The sequence below is a fragment of the Engraulis encrasicolus genome, chromosome 17, assembly GCF_034702125.1.
Source record: "Engraulis encrasicolus isolate BLACKSEA-1 chromosome 17, IST_EnEncr_1.0, whole genome shotgun sequence".
Lineage (NCBI taxonomy): Eukaryota > Metazoa > Chordata > Actinopteri > Clupeiformes > Engraulidae > Engraulis > Engraulis encrasicolus.
Genome location: NC_085873.1, coordinates 37,327,857 through 37,332,856, shown reverse-complemented (window position 1 = coordinate 37,332,856; position 5,000 = coordinate 37,327,857). Strand labels below are relative to the sequence as shown.

At 38.5% G+C, this 5,000-nt stretch overlaps 1 protein-coding gene across 1 annotated transcript in view; it reads left to right on the top strand.

The window, feature by feature from the left end:
* tanc2b (tetratricopeptide repeat, ankyrin repeat and coiled-coil containing 2b) overlaps positions 1–5,000 on the top strand; it is a 226,036-nt gene that overhangs the window by 205,148 nt on the left and 15,888 nt on the right. The gene's annotated exons all lie outside the window — the stretch shown is intronic.

The window sequence follows — 5,000 nt, the reverse complement described above, 5'->3', positions numbered from 1 at the left end:
GCGAGTGCGCCTGTTTCAGGATTACGCGCCAGAGATCTTGGAGAAGAGGAAGAAGTTTGATGGGGTGCGCACCTTACTGAAACAGCGCAAGATTCTCTATGCGCTGCGGTTTCCCGCCGTCATGACTTTCTCCGTGAACAACAAGCAACTCCAGTTCTCCAGTCCAGCAGAAGCAAAACGATTCATCAATGGACTGCCGCCAGTCGAAATAGAGGAGGAAAGTGATCAGGCGCCGTCAGATACTGAAGAGACTGATAGGCCTACCTAATCTAATAGGTGATGTAAAACAATGACAGGTAATAATTGAGTCGCATATTTTCCCTGCTGCAGCTTACTGCTTATTATTATTTTATTTTTTAATGGAGAAAAGTATTGCCTATTGGCTTGAAAACGACATACAGCAGGGAATTTATTTTCAGGATGGTTACTTAAACTAGGCTAATAGCCGAAGACGTTAGAATAATTTTGACGAGTGGGTTGTGATACATTTTTTTTGAAACGGATATGTCATGGATTGAGAGGGGAGAGGGAGGAACGAGCGAGCAGGGTGGCCAAACGGGACCAACGAGTGCTACGGGCCTGCTGAACCTTTGTTATGTTGGGTTTAGTTCTACCCAGCGGTTTTGGTCATTTTTGTTTTTGTGTTTTTTATGTTTGTGCCTACTTTTTTGTTGTGTTGAATGCATACTGACCTCTGGGACTTTTCTAAAATACTGTACTGTGGTAATAAGGGTTGAACAGAATGGTGTGTACTATAATGTGGGTTATGAACCTCCATGACAGTGTGTAAAATAGTGTCATGGAATATAGCGGGGTGTCATAATGTTGTGAAAAGGAAGAAAATCCTGACTTATTTAAAACAGAAGAAGACGGACATTGCTTTGCTTCAGGAAACTCACCTGGATGAGGATGAATCTTTAAAACTTAAAAGAGACTGGGTGGGCCAGGTGTACTTTAGTACATTCAATAGTAGGAAAAGAGGCGTGATTATTCTGATCAGAAAAAACCTTGATATCCAGGTGTTCAAACATATTGCGGATGAGGAGGGTAGATGGGTAATATTAGATGTGGCGCTTGAGGGACAGAGGATGACTATGGTAAATATTTATGCCCCTAATTCCTCTCAACCTGAATTTTTCCACGAAATTTGCAGTTTAATACGCAACATTGGGAATTCAGAAATTATCTGTGGAGGTGATTTTAACCAGGTCAGAGATTTATGGTTAGATAAATCCTCAAAGCCCAAGCAAATACATGATCCTGTATGTACTGCTTTGGATGTGGTGTCAGATGAACTGGCATTAGTGGATATATGGAGAGTACTTCATCCACAAGAACGTGACTATACATTCTTCTCGCATCCACATTCCACATATTCTAGGATAGACTATTTCCTCATATCCCGATCATTGGTGGGTCAGACTATTGGGTCTTCTATTGGGAATATTGTGGTAACTGATCATGCCCCAGTTGAGCTCCTCTTGTCTAGCAAGGAAAAAGTTTCATCTTCACGTAGGTGGCGTCTTAATAGTTCACTTTTACAGAATAAGAGCTTTTGTGAATATGTAAGGATGAAAATGAGAGAATTTTGGGAGTGTAATGATGGATCTATTGAAGATGTGGGCCTTACCTGGGACGCTTTCAAAGCCTATATAAGGGGTTGCATTATTCAATATAGTTCCTTGATGAAAAAAGCACAGAGAGAGGAAATGTTGAAATTAGAACAGGATATTAAGGTTCTTGAAAAACAACACATGGCACACCCAGATGAGGAAGCGTGGAATAAATTGATTAAATTGAAGTTTGATCTAAATAGCATATTACAGAAGAAAGTTGAACGCGCTATGTTTTGTCTGAATCAGAAATACTTTGAACAGGGTGAAAAAACTGGCAAACTACTAGCGCATAGAGTACGTCAAATACAATCTAATAACTTAATTCCCTCCATTTTCAAAGATGATAAGACACTGACCACTGACAAAATGAAAATTAATGAGGAGTTTACTAAGTTTTATAAAAAATTATATACCTCTAATGGACCTGTAGAGGATTCAAGAGTATCAGAATTCTTTTCCTCAATTAAAACACCTACTTTAACAAGAGAGCAAAAAACAGGGTTAGAAGAAGAGCTTACTGTAATAGAAATACATAAGGCTATCAAGAGTCTGAGGCTGGGCAAGTCGCCTGGAAATGATGGATTTCCATCAGATTTCTATAGAGTCTTTATGGAAGAACTGGCACCTAGGCTTTTGACAGTGTATACAGATGCTTTAGAGAGGGGTAGATTGCCACCTAGCATGAGGTCAGCAGTCATTACATTATTACATAAAAAAGGGAAAGACCCTCAATGCTGTGGTAATTACCGCCCAATTTCTTTGATAAATGTGGATGAAAAAATTATATCCAAGGTTCTAGCCATTAGGCTTGAGAAAGTACTTCCTAGCTTAGTGCATGGGGATCAGGTGGGTTTTGTGAAGCATAGATGTTCAGCTGACAATCTACGAAGGATATTGCATATATTTTGGAAGAGCAGAAATAACCCAGATCCTGTTGTGGCCTTCTCATTGGACGCCGAGAAGGCGTACGACAAAGTAGAGTACACCTATCTGTTCTACACACTAAGAAAATTTGGTTTTGGTCAGTCGTTTATGCAGTGGTTGAAGTTAGTGTATACTGACCCTATGGCTACTGTTTTTACGAATGGGATAATGTCACCACCCTTTGATCTTAGTCGTGGTACTAGACAGGGCTCACCATTATCACCACTAATTTTTGCCTTATTTCTTGAGCCCCTTGCTATTGCATTACGTGAATGCAAAGATATAGAGGGAGTACATATGGGGCAAGAACAACACAAACTTTTTTTGTATGCTGACGACATTCTTTTGATTTCAAGTAATCCTGCTGTGGCAGTACCGTCTATGTGTTCAATTATTGATTCATTTTCTGAAATATCTGGTTATACCATTAACTGGTCAAAGTCAGAAGCTATGCCTATTTCTAAAATATGCCCCCCTGCCATTAGGAGCTCATGGCAGTTTAATTGGATGCCCATGGGTATGACATATCTTGGCATTAAACTGACCCCTGGTTTGGATAAAATTATGCATATAAATATTGATCCAATTATACAAGATATTAGATCTCTTCTACAGAATTGGGCAAAAATGAACCTTTCTATATTAGGTAGAATTAACTTAGTTAAGATGATTATTTCCCCAAAGATTCAGTATATTATGTATATGTTACCTCTGACCTTTCCACAATGCCTGCTTAAACGGTATAATAAAATTGTGGAGCATTTTGTGTGGGCAGGTAAAAAGCCAGCCTTTAATAGATCTAAGCTATATGCTGCCAAAGATAAGGGTGGGTTAGCCTTGTCCAAGGTGGAATGGTACCACTATGCCTTCTCTCTTTCCCAGTTAGCGAAAAGGTACAAACTTTACACTTTCCCAAATGAGAGACCTTCATGGGTGAAAATGGAAGAAGGGCTTGTGGCCCCAAGTACATTAGAGGCCTTTTTGACCCAGAGTGGTAGAAGAACTCCCCATGATGATCCAGTCTTGGCTTTTGTACAGGAGACATGGGCAAGGTCTTACAAACTCATTAATATTTGTCCTTTTCTTTCAACCAAAGCTTCCATCTGGTTTAACAAGAAATTGTTAATTGGTAAAAAAAACATTTATGTGGAATACATGGTCCAAATGCGGTATTAATCTAATGGGGGATGTGTTTGGTGATAGTGGGATTAAATCATTTAGTGATATTACACAAGAATTTAACCTAGATAAAAAAGAATACTGGAAATATTTACAGCTGTCTCATTGTATCAAAGCTAAGCTGAAATCTGTCCCAGACCCTCCATCTGGCTTTCAGGAGGTTTTTATGAAACCTGGGTTTAAAAAAGCCTCTACCTTCTACCGGCTTATTAGAGAAGCGCAAGCCCCCAAATTAGAGGGGCTGAGGTTGTGTTGGGAAAAGGACTTGGGCACGCCAATTTCGGAAGACACATGGAAATGGTTGGTTGGATCTTGGTACACCTGTTCACAAGACACACAGTCTCAGCTCATTCAATATAAAGTGCTCCACAGAAGGTACTGGACCCCCAGTAAACTAGCCAAACTGAAATTAATGGACAGTGATATATGTTGGAAGTGTCAGAAAGAAACTGGGACGCTGATTCACATGTTGTATGAATGTGAAAAAAATTGTGCACTATGGGATGGGATTGTGAAGTTTTTAAGTTCTATTTTTCAGTGTGATCTTTCTGCATCACCAGATCTATGTCTATTTGGTTTGTTGCCAGAAAACATTCAAACAACAAAAAGATGCAAGTTATGGGTGCGTCTGGCGACTGTATCAGGATGTCGCATTATTTTGAGACACTGGAAGTCATCTTCACCTTGCTCATTTAAGGAATGGACTGAACTAATGTCGAAGATTGCCTTGTATGAGCGGGTTACCTTCAATGTCAAGGGGAAAGAAGAAGTGTTTAACCGGATTTGGGGGCCATATTTGAACTATTTAGAAAATAAGGCTATTTAGCTGTACCTGTATAACTACAGTACTCTGTGTGGGCAGAGGTCAATGTAAATTGTTATTTATATATGTAGGCACTTTGTTTTTGTTTTTTGCTTTTTGTTTTTTCTCTATGTGTGTGTTTTGTTCCTTGTTTACTGTCCTTGTTTTGTGGTATTTGTTGTGTGGTTAGTGTTCAGAGTGTTTAAAAAAGGGAAAAAACAGATAGCTGAATTGATTGTACTTTGATATTGTACTTTGTTGCAATAATGAAAATGTGTAATATTTACTGCTGTCTGTGAAAAATACCAATAAAAAAAAAAAAAAATAAAAAAGCACCAAAACACTTTATTTTTTTTATTACTTGATTGTTAGACATTATTTGATTGTTAGAGTGGGTGTTTAAATATTACAAGTTCTACCCAAATTTGATAATGTTAAAGGAATGTTTATTTTTAACTTGAGACCTGGAATATTTGTAA